At 49.5% G+C, this 14,945-nt stretch overlaps 1 pseudogene across 1 annotated transcript in view; it reads right to left on the bottom strand.

Annotated features, from left to right (window-relative positions):
- The window catches only part of LOC311173801 (NACHT, LRR and PYD domains-containing protein 1-like), a 63,574-nt pseudogene extending 50,821 nt beyond the window's left edge, over nt 1-12,753 (bottom strand). Inside the window, exons 1-3 of the transcript in view lie at nt 12,573-12,753; nt 3,792-3,861; nt 522-692 (exon numbers count right to left, since the gene is read on the bottom strand). The product of the transcript in view is annotated as an NACHT, LRR and PYD domains-containing protein 1-like (transcript). The remainder of the gene's footprint in view (nt 1-521; nt 693-3,791; nt 3,862-12,572) is intronic.
- Nucleotides 12,754-14,945: the final 2,192 nt, after the last annotated feature.

Here is a 14,945-nt window from a genome sequence, read left to right as displayed (position 1 = left end):
AGGATGAGGGAGAGCCTGAGTGATGGGGTGGGGATGGTGTCCCCCACACTGCTCCCTTCCCTAAGCTGCTCCCCTTGACTGGCAGGGCAGCAGGTCTCAGTTTGATACCAGCCCCTCAAACTGATTCCATCTCACCCGTGTTGCACTCTCCTGATTCGCCACATTTCCCTTCACAGCCTCCATGGAGCTTAGAAACACACACTGTGTGCTCACACCTGGGCAACACCTGTCCTGTTCCCACTGGGGGGAAGGTCAGGGGCGGGGCCACATCTGCTCACTCTGTGTCCTCAGTGTCTGCCCATGCTTGCACATGGGAACTCCGAAGAATGGAAGGAGGGAGGGCGGGGCAGAAAGGCATGTCCAAGACTCTTGCCTCAGGAAACTGAGGGACTGGTGAGGAGCCCAGGCTGGCCCACACATATCTGTCCCTTCCCTTCCCTGTCCAAGGCCACAGCGACTGTTCCCCTCACCACCCCGTCCCTGTCCTCCCCTGTGCTCTGCCCAGAGGCTCCAGGTCTTACCCCAGGAGCCTGAGCCAGCAGACAGGCTGCCTGAGCCCCTCACAGAGCAGCCTCACCCCGAGGTTGCCCAGGTCGCTCTGCTGCAGCTCCAGCTCTGTCAGGCAGGGGCTGGTGCTGAGCGCGGAGGCCAGGTCCTGGCAGCTGCTGGAGGTGAGGCCACAGCGCACCAGCCTGCAGGAGGGATGCAGAGGGCGCAGTCATTACAATGAGGGCCCTCTCCTTGGGGTAAACGGTGGCTGATTTGGGAGTTCTGGGATGACACTGAGGGAAGACAAAGACTCTCCCCGACCACAGTAAACAGATTCTTATTCTCCTGCAGGCAAGGAGACAGTCAGGGTGGCTGAGCACCAGGAATCTTGCCTACTCATCATATCAACCTTGTAGGGTTAATGTTCTCAGTGTTTCGCTTCTATATCTGGGTCTTATTGTTAACCACACCAGTCTGCAATGCCAGAGCCACTGACAAGGGACCTTTGGGGTTTTTGACACTAAGAGCATCTGTGATAGAAGAGAAATAGTATGAACTTCAATGTAGGAACCAAAGTTGGGGCAGAGTATGACACTTATGTTTAGATTGAGGGCCTTGTGGCTCATATTAGGTATGTTCCCTCTCCTTTTTTTGAAGTTTTTGAGAATGGGTGTGAAATATTCAAATATTTGGTGGAAATCTGTGAATCTGTCTGGGCTCAGACTCTTTTTATAAGATGTTTCACAAATGAAAACCAAAGAGAGCATAACTAACTACATTATGCAATCAAAATAGATATTAAGTCAAAAATTAACAGGGGACACAGGAAGTTATTATATAGTGATAAAGCAGTTAATTCAGACATAACGTCTAAATACATTCAGCAAATATTAACAGATCTTGAGACAGAAATAGACAGAAACACAATGGTAGTAGAGAACTTTAATAGCCCCACCTTTAACAATTAATATAGGTCATGCAGACAGAAAACAGCATGGAAATATTGGACCTGAATTATGCTTTATACCAAATGGACCTAACAGACATATAAAGGATATTATATCCAACAACAGTACAACATTTATTCTTAAGTGCACACAGAAAATTCTCCACAATAGATCATATATTTGGTCGTAAAACAAGTTTTAAGAAGCTTAAAATTGAATTCATATGAAATATATTTTCATGGCTTGAAAGTTGAAATCAATAACAGGAAAGAGACTGAGAAATTGACAAATATATGGAAATAAAAAAAATACATACTCCTGAGCAATGAATAGGTCACAGAAGATATGACATGAAAAAAAATAACAAAACCAAAGAAAATTAACAAAAAAAAAATTAACAACACGTCAAAACACATCGAATACAGCAAAAGTAAGGATGACTGGGAGATCTGTTTATACTAATATATTCCCACACGAAGATAAAAGAATGGTATATGTAACCTAGCTTTATACCTCAAGGAGCCAGAAAATGACTTTACTAAGGTGTAAAGTGTGGAGAAATCAAAAGAGTAGGTATCTAAAATTAAATTAGAAACAAAGACAAATGAAACAGAACTGAGAGCCCAGAAATAAACCCTTCCCTACGTGGTCCACTATGGTTTCCTCTTTCATTCATTTTATGACTTTTTTCCCTCATGTCATATCTTTTTTGACCTACTCATTGTTCAGCAATATGTGTTTGTTGGTTTTTAATTTCACATATTTGTCAATTTTTCACAAGACAGCCAAGAATAATAATGACAAAAGTTTAATTTCTTAAATTAGTTGTGCCTGGAAAACTATCAATAGATGTCTATGGGCAAAAGAATGAAGCGGACCCTTACCTTACACTGCTCACATCCCTGAGAGCTGGGTTTTCTCTCTACATAGAGCAAGTGCCTGACTTCAGCTTTGATTGTCTCAGTGTCTACTTCAAAGTGGCTTAGTTTGAAAAAGACTATTTTGAATAACCACATTCCAGACTCACAGCTAAGGAAAGAGCTGGGGACATTTCCCCATGGAGGATCCTCTATTTTAGAGATCTTGGTTGAGTTCATTTACTGGCCATTTGAGTCACTTTCTTTTTCACTTCCCATTCTTCCAATTTCTTCTCTCATGTTTTCAATTAAGCAATAAAAGGGATTATGAAATACTAGGTCACCACCTCAACTATAGTAAAAGCGGAATCCACACATCCTCTCCTTGCGGCCTCACTATGTAGCCCCAGGTGTGGCGGCCATTTCCAAGGACTGTGAGTAATAAATCTTTATTTTTCCAAAGTTTCCTGGTGGTTACTGCTGAAGGGTGTCTTGCAATCTCACTGAAAACCATGAAGGGTGGTCTAGCCATTGCACTGGTTATTGATTAAGTGGAAGATGGCACCAAACACAATTCAAAATGGATTGACAACTCAAATGGGATATCTGAAACCATAACAATCTAGAAAAAAACAGAGAGAAACATTTCCTTGACTTTGGTCCTGCCAATGTATTTTGTCTATGACAAAAGTGACAAAACCAAAAATAAAGAAGTAGGACTATATCAAAGTGGAAAACTTCTGTGTAGTAAAGGAAGTGATCAAGAAAATGAGGAGACAGCCCATGGGGTGGGCAGAAAGGTTTGTAAATTATATACCAGATAAGGAGTTCATATCCAAAATGCATAAAAAATATAAATCAATAATTCAATTAAAAATCGATAACAGATTTGAAGAGACATTGTCTAAAAGTAGATATGCAAATGACCAAGTTCATGAAAAGGTGCTCAGTATCTCTAATCATCAGATAAATGGAAATCAAAAGGCAAAAATGAGAGACCCTGTCACTCTTGTCCGGAAGATTATGACCAAAAGTAAGAGGTAAGCAATCTTAAGCCGCAGGGAGGAGGGAATGGGGTGGGATCTCTCAAAGGAGCAGCGGGTGCAGGAGACATCCCTGCCCAGGAACGTGGTTCTGGTTCCACGGCTCTGTCTCCCAGGGCTTGTGTCTCCAAGAGAGCGCAGGAGACACCCCCAAAGCCATTGCAGGCCACTCCTCAACCTCTCCTGGCGCTCACGGGAAAACGACCCCCAGACAGACACTGCTGGACAAATGTCCTGATCTGGGATCCAGGAAATGCACACCCTGTCCTGGGTCTGTCTCCACCTCCCTGTGTGAGTTCCGACCCCTCTCTGAGCCTCAGGTCTCCCTGTCTCATGAAGAGCCTCTGACCCCCAGGGCTGCTGGAGCAACAGCAGCAGCAGCAGCAGCAGCAGCAGCATCTGAGTTCCTGTGTCTTGAGCACCTGCTTGGTGTGAGATCTGTGCCGAGTGTTTACCGTGGGGTCTCTTCACCCTCACACAGTCCACAGCGCCGGCTCCTGCTCTCCCATGTCACAGATGGGGACCCTGAGGTGGAGCAGGGAAGGGGAGAGCCAGGAGGCCAGGCCAGAGTCTCCCTGGGAGCTGACAGGACACCTACCACCTCCCTCCCAGGACCCTTCTGAATGTCAGTCTCCTCCTCTCTGGGCTCGGAGCATCCCTTGCGGGCAGGTGAGGGCACATGGGGTGCTGGGAATGCACTTGGCAGGTGAAGGGTCCTGTAAGCGCTGCCTCCTCTGGTCTTGGATCCCCATTTAGATAGACTGGGCCCCAGTCACTGACTAGAAGAAGGTCTAGGAGGATCGGGGGGGACCCAAGGGGCAGGGATAGTGGAGGGAGAGGAGATTAACAGCAGGCAGAGGGCACTTTGTCTACTCACTTGATGTAGAAATTATATTTTCTAGGACATGAGCCAACAGTGTCCTCTCCAGGTCACGTGAGTAACTGCTAGCTTGAGGGTGGTTTCATATCAAGCAGTGGGAGCTCAAACTTTCTGAGTTTCTCACCCGTTTGGGTCAAGTGCGAAGATGGCTGTGCGTGGTCTTCACAGTCTGCAATTGCCTCAGCTGGACAAGGGACACTTTCTGGGATGGGGGGTGGTGGTAGGGCAGGAATGTTAGGCAGGCAGGGAACAGTGCACCCCTTAGCCTCACATTCTCCTAACACAAGACTCCATGGGGATCATTCCCCTCCTGGTAAGTGCCTGCCCAGCACTCACTCAGAGCCCAGCTTTTCACACCCCAGGAAACCTGCTAGTAGGTGGTGCTGGGAGGAAGAAGGAGAAGGGGAGTGTAAGAAAAACCATAGTAAGGAGGAGCCCAGGGCAGTGGGACACACTAAACAAGGTCAGGACACCTGGGGTCTGGGGAAGAGGGGGCCTCATTCAGAATCCTTGATGGGGTGGGAGGCTGAGTGGGGTGGGGTGACACTCACTGTTCTGTGTCCTCTGAGTCTTCCCTCTCCTGGACCTGGATTCTGGGGTCCCAGCCTTGAGCTTTGATGCTGACAGGAGGTTGGAGTTTCAGGGGGTTGAGCTCAAAGTGTCCACTTCCAGGTCTCCTCAGACCTCGCCTGGCCCTGGGACACCAACTGAGTAGAACAGGATACGGGCAGCCAGAGCAGGACGTCACCCAGAGGAAACCACACTGGGGTGTGGACGGAGGATGGGAGGGATCAGGGCAGGCCTGCTAAGGGCAAAGATTCCAAATGGACACCCACACAAACCAGCTCTACATGCAGGCCAGGTGCATGGAATTGGGGTGCTCACCGTGCTGGGCAGGGAGCCCTGGAGCATACAGCTGGAGGTGTTTTCAGAGGCCCCCCCCCACATATAACCTGCATGTAGAGCTGGGTGTGGGCTTTCTAGGGAGGTGGGTGTGGGGTGCAATGCAGCTCTCAGAAGGAAACTACAGCTGGTTCAGGGAACATTGTTCCAGCCACTCCTGGTTTTCAGGGTTTCCTTAGCCCCATTGCAAATCCTGTGAAGTATGAGGGGCACTGAACTGTGTGTTCCAGGCCAGGTCTGCTATGTGGGCAGCTCAGCATTCAGCGAAACAACATTCCCCGATAAAGCAGAGCTGGGGATAGCGGGTGCAGGAGTGACATCTGCTGACGCTTTCCCATTGGGTAATTGTTTCTGGAAATGCCTGGCTGCAGGAAGCCAGGCCTGAGGAGCTGCAGCTCAGACTCGCTTGGACACTGACTCCTTGGGTGGCTGATACATTGCCCTGAGCCTCACTTTACCCACCTGTCAAATGGGCCATCTTAGGTAAGCCAAGAGGTTCAAATTAATCAAAAGCTCATAGAAAAATTTCAACATTTTATATAAAGATTATTTCTGTTTAGTGGACAGTACACACTGGAGGACGTTCTGACAGATTCAGCAGGAGCTGAAGTGCTGCCTTAAAGGAGGGATGATGTCAGGAATTTGTGCCTCCATAGGGAACCCCGTGACTCCATGTGTAGAGAACTTTATCCTGAAGGGGGTTTGGGTTTTTATCTCCTGACACTAGGTCTCTGGGACACCAGCTGGGACACCAGTCCTACAACTCAATTCAATACTGATATGAAATCCCCAGACTCAGCACAGGACCCCAGGGGCTTAAGGGCTTCATCCTGTGCCTCAGGACTGCTCCCACTTCAGATGGCAGTTGCAAATGAGTGCCCTCATTATCCACCCTGTTTTTCATCCTGCAGACAAATTTCAAAGTCCTCACAACCCCACCAATCCTTTCAGGTTTGATAATTTCCTGGAATGACTCTCAGGACTCAGGAGCAGTCTCCTTACTGGTTGAGGATGCAGGTTTCTGGCTTAGGACCAGCAAAGGGATGCAGCATAGGTGGGGGGTGCAGGGGCTTCTGAGCCCTGTCTAGGTGCACCCCTTCTGCACCTCCATGTTTCACCAACAAGGAAATTCCAGCCTGAAAAGGTTTTTAATTTTAGGTTTGATTGCATAGGCAGGATTCATGAAATCCTGGGAGTCCCTTTTATATCTGTCCCTTTTCTCCTCAATAAACTTTTTCTTTCTCTAAAAAAATCTGCCTCTTTTCTCTTGCTTGCCTGAGGGTCAGCGAATTTCCTGGTGCAGCTCGGGAGACACCAACCCAGGGTGGTCTAGTGGCCGGTACTCAGCGCTGCCACTGCATTCTGGGATCCGTTCCTGGCTGGGAGACTAGGCCCGAAAACCTGACTTTACAGTGTCCAAAGCACATTACTGAACCAAGAATTTTAAATGTGTGTCCTTTTCAATCTGCAAATTCATTTTCTAGGAATCTGTCCCTTAGAATTTCTCACATGTGCACAAAAACGTATATGTGTACAATGTTCACTGCAGTGTAACAGTGAAGTCCAAATGGAAACAAGTTACATATCCATCAAATTAGACTGATCACATGAATGATCAGGGAGGGGCAAGGAAGCAGAAGTGGAGTCAGGCCTCAGGGAATATAGACCTTCTTTCCCTGATTATTCAAAACTCCACCAGTCTCTTTGTGATTGGTTAGTTCTCTGTGGTCTCACTCACTGCCTAAATGTCTCTGTGCCCAGAACTAAGTCTCTGTGTCCCAGCCCTTATCTTAGAGTTTTTTTCTTTACCTTCCTTGTTCAGGAATGTCCTGTGGCCCCTAGTTCTTGGGTGTTTGATTAGTATCCTTTGGAATTTGTTGCCCTTTTCTCTGGAGCCTTCCTTATTACTCCGAGGTTTTTCCTAGTCTGTTCTCACACTCTACTCACTTTCTTAGGAACTCACTTATCTTTCTCTTCAAGCAATAACAGAAGTAACTGGCCATTATCCCTCATTGCATTGTCCTCTACAATGATTTTAAGTTAGCCTTGGTTTCATCTCTTAAACATACATATAAAATAGCACCTTAAAGCACATGATTCATGTACTGCCTTAACTTCTGGTTACATCTGACCCTCTCCCTACTCTCATTTCACTTGGTTGATATAAGTAGCAATTTAAAATTTTAAAATCTTATTTTCTTCTATGTGTCCATTTGTACCCTGAGCTCTTCCAAATCAAGATGGTAAAGGGACATATGTTGGTTGAATTGTCACAGTAGCCCTGGAGTGTGAGGGGAGCAGAGGATAGCAGCCATTGAGTTGGATCTAGGGCTCGCCAGCTACTTTGCAGAACTAGCCCACTGCATCCTCCCAACACTTTGCCAAGATTGGGAGCATCACCCTTATTTTACAGATGAGACCTGACCTGGGAGACTTCAAAGCCAAGGTCATCGTCCTGTGTCTCTGGCTGCCTGCAATGTGCTGAAAGGTGTGTTCTCGGATGACTACTGAGAGTGTCCACCTCGGGTCTTTCCCTGCAGTTCCTTCTACCAGGCAGCTGGACGTGGTGTGGTCTGCGCCCTGCATTTGTCCTGACTGTCACCGCTCAAGAGGCCTTAGCTGCTCAGAAAACACCTGCGTCCTCAGCACAGGTGGACTCACCTGGCTTCCCTCCCCCTGGAGACTCAGAGCTGAGTAATACAGAGGCCCGCTGATGAGCTCTATAACCAGCACAACTACATTAATCAAAGCAAAGGGGCGCAAACTGCAGTTAGAGGAATTGGGATTAGCTCTGATGTAGGACACTTGTCCAGTGAGGGCTTCTAAGTACAGGGGTGGGTTATGGGAGGTAAATGTGAAATTCCTTGCTAGGAAGCTGTAACAACAGACTGATCCTTCACCTGCAGGGTCTAAGCATGGAGAATTAATGAAATCCCCTTGCAACCTCTCTAAGCATCCTTGAAAACTACAAATCCACCACATCTACTAGATGTTAAATTTCATTACTTAAGATTTTCATTACTTGACAAAATTCAGACCACCAGGTGGTGATAGTTCAACAGAAATGAGACAGTTCAGGCTTCTTTGAGCCATGAGAGGATGCCTTAACAGCAGTCTGGAAGCTTCTGGGACCAGAAAGGACACCTTCCTGGGAACACAATGGGATGAGGGAGCTTAAGCCTCTGATGATAAAAACTCTGAGGTGAAGCAGACACCACTCATGGCACGAGACTCCTGCCCCTCAGGCGTCTTTGGGCTCTCCCTGTGAAGCATTCTGGTCAGATGCCAGGACAGGGTTCTGAAGGTGGGGGCACCTTCTCAGGAGGTGTGGACCGGGACAATGAGACCCAGTGGTTATGCTGACAGAGTTTCTCCCAGACCAGGAAGGCCTGTGGTTGTGGGGATGAAACCCACAGGAGATGTCACTTCTCTTTGATGCCAGCCTGTCTCATCCCTGGACTGGGACTCTTTGAGAGCAGCGGCCATGTCTGTCTTGCACACAGCAGTGCTGCCTGCAGGGAATGGGACTGCACACAGCAGGAGTTCAGTGTGTTCTGTAAACAGGAAGGGAAGGCTGGAGGGCTGCCATTCCTGGAGCTGTCCGTGGTCCTCTCCAAGAACTAGGCTTCCTTTGGCGATTTGGCCTTTTCCCTCTTCCCTGGGTGTTGCAGGAAACCAGCACAAAACCTGTTCCTACCATACATTTGCTGATTTATGTACTCCCTTGAAAATATCACTGTGCCCCTTGTGGCCCCCAAGGATCCTGCTGAGTTCAGTCCAAAATGTGATTTTCTCTGTAAAGAGTCAAGTGAATTATATGTCTCAGCTCTTATATCTGTGTAAGTTCTCAATTTCAGTCCCTGCATGTTACTTCAGTGAGTGATGTGTGGTGGGAAGTGGCAGGAGAGGGTGCTGGAGAAACCAGGCAGAGCCCGGGGGGAAGGCTATGGTGGGGCATCATGGGGCGGGGAGTGTGGTCTGTCCAGCTCGTGCTCACAGTGGCTGCTCCGGACACAACAGCTCAACAAGAGATGAATGATTTCTGCTTGTGCAGGACTGTGCAGAAGACATGGAGAATGTAGATCTGACTCCAGGCTCAGCCCCCCTGAATTAATACTCTCTGAGGAGTACGAGAAGGAGGGTCCCTCTTTCCATTGATTTTTTACTTGCAGTTGTTACCCACATCTGGATAGATAAAGGAGGCAGTTCTTGGTTCTTCTTTATTGCTTCTCGCTCTCTCAGAGCCTCGCATAATACAGGCTGGCCCAGGGAGAGAGGAGGTGAGAATCAGGAACAAAAGGTGAAGTCAGGGGAGTGAACTTAATGCAGAGACCACAGTTTGGCAAACGGGTTCTGGAGAGAGTAAATTTCCACTGCTTGTCTCAGATACCAGTATAAGAAGTGTAATTTCTGAGCCACCAAAACAAAGGAGCCAATAGTGGCTCAGGGAGTGACTTGGTGGAAATGACTCAGATCTGCGAGCTCTGCTGGGATGCGGGGATCTCTGATGTCAGCGCCTGAGGTGCATCTGCAGTTAAAGTGGTCCCTAAGGCCAGGAATCTCCAAAAGGGCAGTGGGCATAATGGAGAGCATCTCTCTCTTTGTACAAGCTCTGGGGTACCCACTCTCAGGACCATGGCTCAGTCCGGGCTCCTCATCACCTTGAAATGTGCAGAGACTGCAGAAGCACCTCCCTGTGGCAGGTGCCTGCGTCTCCCTCTCCCCTTCACACCAGTCTGTCCCTAGGCCACCTCCCCTTCCTGCAACTTCTTTTCTTCCTTTTCTCTCTACTCCCTCTGCTTCTCATCATTTCTCTGGATTGCTATGATTTCCACCTGTCAGTTTCTTCTCCCTCCCTCTGATCTTGCACCTTCCAACCCATCCTCCGCAAAGGCAGGGAGAGGAACCTTTCTACAACACCTTCCTAACCATGCCTCACCCGTGGACCACCCCTCCATCCCTCTCTACTACTGTGTGACAGTCCAGGTCCTCTGACCTCAGAACACGTTCCCGGCCTTGTCCACATGTTCTGTCACCCATTTGGTGTCTCTGGTTGGACTGTTTCCTCCTCTGAAGGCTTTTTCATACTTGGTGAACTTCTCATCTATGGTCCCACTCAGATGTCACCTCTTGGAGTTCGGCAAGGTGGTGGCAGAGGTAAAGGGGTCGGGCTCCCCTGCTCCATATATTCTGAACTAAATTGCAGCAGGACAAAGACAATAGCCCCTGAAAGATAAACGCAGCATACACCTGGAGCAACAGTCCCGTGGAAAGGGACAGGAAGAAGTTTCCTGGCACTTGTTTTCAGCAACACCCGAGCAGTACCACTCACAAGGAGGGGTGACGGCCTTACGAAGCCCTCCTACGGTTATTGGCTTGGGGCCATAGATCCTCATTGGGGACTCGGGAGGCCCACTACTGTGCTGGATAAGGGGTGCACAGAGTTGGTTCCGGGACAGAGGGTGCACCACTGGGGCATTACAGGAGCAGGACAGCAGAGTGAAGATTATTAGCTTGAGCCTGAGCTTCCCCATATAGAACAGCTGCAGCCTGAACTGGTGAAGAGAACCATGTCTGATCAATCCTGTCTCCTCATGGAAGAGGTGGTTATTTGCAACCTGAGGCTGTGATATTCTAAACACCTGACACTGCCTTCCTGGAGGTCTTTTCTCACCCCCAGCCACACTTCCTGCTTTGGTCTTAATTATTTCTTGTTGTAGTGACAATGAACCTCAGACCATGAACTCTTAGAGAGCAAAATTGTATCATTTCTTGTCATAGCTCCTTCCTTCCATGCCCAGCTGAGCTACTGGCCCATATTTGGTGCATAAGAAGTGTCTAGAGAATGGAAAACTCAATTGAGCCCATAGGAAGGACACAGGACCTTCTTATGGAACAAACTATTCACCTAGAATAATGGGAACTGAGAAAGGATATCCAGAAAGCTCTGGCATACCAAGGAGAATAGACAGACAACATAAATTACTAGGGTCTGTCTGTTCCTTCATCCCTGGACTGGTTGTTGCCTCTTCCTTTCATCCTTGCCTTTCTATGCAAGTCAAGTTTCCAGGACCCTTGGCACTGGTGTCTGTCCAAATTCAGCAGATGATTGGGTGAGGGGAGGAAGGGGAAGTCAGGGCATTTCGCCTTCTCTCTGCTCTGGATGGAGAGGGCATCTTCTGGCCAAACGTGCATCTTTGTGGCTGTTTCAGATCCTGGGGGGACATCCCTCCCCTCATGATCTCACCTGCCAGGCAGCCTCTTCTGTGAAAATATTTAAAGCTTCCTTTGGATAGGTCAATATGGCTCATCAGCAAAGTGAGGAAAGATCTTAGAAAGGGTGAGGAATAGTGATCTGGGCCCCAGAAAAGGGAGGACTCAGTGCCCTGGATTCTATGTGTAGACCCGGAGGGACACCCACCAATTTTGGGGTTGCTTCACCACCCCTGTTCAGTGGTTTAGTCTCTCCATTCCTGCTGTAGCCCATCCCCAGGATAAAATCCCAGCATTTGTTTACTAGAACAGTTTTATTTTCTCACTTGGATTTGTTCTATTCTTGCTCACACCACTGAAGGTGCCATCCTAGACTTCTTGGACTAAATTCTGTTCTTTTTTCTACTCACAGGGTCCCTTGTCTTGACCCTAGTGCTCCTGCCAGCTCCACCCACCGCCCAGAAGGTGCCTTCTGACTCCCTTAGGGTGATTCAGACAGCTGGGTCCCTGCTGAGCCAGCCCTACCCTGCCCTTTGGTGCCTATGGAGGATCTTAGATCCTGGCCGGGAGGTAGGGGGCTGGTACGAGGCCATATTCCACATGCCGTACCATTTCCGGTATGTTAGTTACCTTCTGTGCCCTGACACTTGGAAGAGGAGTGTTTGAAACACATTTAGAGGGTAGTAACTTCAGGAATTCATGTGCCAAGAACTGGTGCCAACAGGAAATGTAAAACCCTCCTTGAGTGTCCTGGCTGAGCTGCACGATTGATCTGTGTAGGATTATGAAGGAAATGAGTCTGTCACGGGGCCAGCTCCCCCGAGGAGCAATGATGATATACCCTAGGGACCATGTTGGAGCCAGAACCTGGTCTGGGGGATGGCACCACTGACCCCATGGTGGTCCTAGGCCCCTTTGCAGGATGGCCGGAGGTAAAAGCACTTCCGAAGCTCTGGGGGAATCAAGGGTGTAGGGTCCGAGGCAGAGAGGAGATGGATGGGTCTCTTGAAGGTAGTGGTTGGAACCAGGTGCAAGTTTCTGCCAAAGTAGAGAAATGAAAATATTTTAAGCTTCCCTTTGATAAATATGTGTTTCTCGTTGAGCAAGGAGAGGAGAGAGCGCACTGAGAGTGGGTGATGGAACTAGATCTGGGGTCCAGATATTGGAGGGGCTTTTCCACGAAGGTGTGTGAGGAAGTGGGGTGTCAGGAGGGCCAGGAGCTCCCAAGCAGGGGGCTCACCCTCGCTGCAGGACAGGAGCTTGGGGCTTCCTTGGCTCAGCTCCTCCCCGTATGGGCTGGGCCTGCGGAGGTGGTGCAGAAACGGCCTGGTGCGGGACGTGGCGCTCACGCTGCAGTGGTGGAGGCTGGTCATGAAGCGGGCGATCGTGATTCGACATGGCGTGTCACTGCCCACAGGCATGCCCAGTGCTAGGAGGGCTACAAGAAGGAGCATCTCCTCAGGGCAAGAAGGGAGGGCTGGCAAGGCTTCCGGGAGACTGGCAGTATCTGGGAGGGTGAAGATGCTGTCATCCAGGAAAAGAGGAAGTGTGGGGACCGGGAGGGGCTGATACATCAGGAGAGTGGTGTCAGGCCTGGAGTGAGTGCGAGCGGGGTCTGTTCTGGGAGCTGCAGTGTAGGGGGGTGAGGTCGGTGGTTGGGGGCTGGAGAGGAACCTAACGGTATGACCCAGCAGAGGTTGTGGGGACTGGCCTCCTGTGAGCAGTGCGAAGCTGAGGAAGGAAAATGGCCGAGGTGACATAATGAGAGGAAGAGGACCCTGGCTGCAGCGGGGAAGCAGGATGTGAGAGGGGTGACATGAGGTGGGGAGACTAAGGGTGTGCCTGCGGTGATGGTTTATCTAACAGCTGCTTCCTGCCAACCTAGTCTAAGCTGCGGCTCCAACACTCCACCTGCAACAGCCAGGGTCCCTGCGGCCAGTCCAGTCCTGACCAGGACCCGGTGGTCATCTCATAGACGGGGGTGCTCGGGGAGCTACTTAGGGGGCAGAAGCAGGAGACAGGTCAGGGCTGGCTGGCCTCTGCCATGTGCATCTGGCTCAGGCAGGGACGCTCCGTCCTCCACAGTGGGCGCCTCCAGAGGGGCGAGGGCTTTGCAGGTGGAGGCAGAGGTTTGATGGCAGCTGAGAGCTGAGAGAGTGCGGGATTTTCGGGAACGTATGTGAAGGAGGATCTCTATACAGCTAAATTCCTTTATTAACTTAATGAGTTTGGCTGCTTTCCTGGAAACGCAAGTGCCATTTGGCACCATCACTGCTGCTTCAGAAAGGGTGTCATTAAACTAAGAATCTGTAGGAGGCACAATGGTGACAAATGAAGCTGCTTGGGAGATTAGAGCGCATCACGCCGGCTCTTCAAGGACCTTGGAAGGGAGAACACTAGCGCTCTGAGATCAGTAGGCAGATAGGGGTGGGGTGGAGAAGGTGGAAACTCCGGCCCTATCCCCAGTAACCCAACCCATGCAGGTGTTGATGCATAGTATTTGAAGGACTAATATCAAGGTCACATTAAAGTGAAAGTAGAGGCCCAAAAGAACTCAACACACCTCCCAATCTTTCTCTTCCCCCATTTGCTGATGCAGCCTCTAGTCTGCATTCCCACAGCAGAACCCTTGCATGTGTAACTCTGTTCTTTGCAGGTCGCAGCTCTGCATCTTGCTATGTTGGTGGTTTCCGGACCCAGAGTGAGAGCCTTGAGGCGAAACACATCCTCCAAACACTGGACCAGATTAGGAACACCAGGGGCTGAGCAGAGATCACCAGGCAGGAGGGAAGCAGAAATCTCTCGTACCCACCCCTTTAGTCTTTGGAATGGGAGAAGCTTGAAATTAGGGGAGGTTTGGGGAGTCATTGCACTTTTCATTTGGAAAGGCGAGTGTAACACTTTCTTCTGAATTGAGTTGGGAGCTGAGAGTCGATTGTGGACACTGTGGGGCAATGGACCTTTCCAGATGCTGTCAACCAAACTTCTCCTGACTCCTGGCTTTCATGAGAAGCCAGGGCCCCAGGAACCACAGCTACAGAGAGAGAGGACAGGGCAGCCACAGCAGGTCCCCCTCACTAACGAGAGCTGCATGTCACGCTGTCTCCTGCCTTCGCAGCAAGCCCCCTGTGGTCATGCTACTTGGCAGCTGAGAGGCAGAGGCTCAGAGAAGTTGAGACACTTAGCAAAGCCCCCCCAGCTGGAGGGAGGGGCAACAGGGATTGACCTCAGATTGTCTCATGCTGAAGTTGGGCCTTTTCCTAGAACCTCTCCTTGCTGATGAGAGAAGTGTTATTGGAGGATCTGTGTGCAGTCAGGATTGAGCCAGGCCAGCTGGGACAAGTGTGTTTCCCTCCACTCCTTCTTGGCTCCCATCCCAGGCAAGATTCCACTTGGTTGGGTGCTTTGATCAAATTTTTTATTTTTCAATTATGTGCTTATTGTAATCAATCCGAACAATACAACAGTGGATAAGCAGGTGGAGAATGGCCTCTCCTCCTCCCCCTCCCAGGTGGAGACCTTCCTCAGCTTTGACCAGTGGTGACAGGTGGAAGTGCAGGTCAGGGCTCAGATCCCAGGCAGGATTCTGGGCTCCACCTTGTATCTCATGAAT

Source organism: Talpa europaea, assembly GCF_964194135.1.
Source record: "Talpa europaea genome assembly, chromosome: 7".
Classification (NCBI taxonomy): Eukaryota; Metazoa; Chordata; class Mammalia; order Eulipotyphla; family Talpidae; genus Talpa; species Talpa europaea.
The sequence above is the reverse complement of the archived record's forward strand: the minus strand, read 5'-3'. Positions and strand labels throughout refer to the sequence as shown.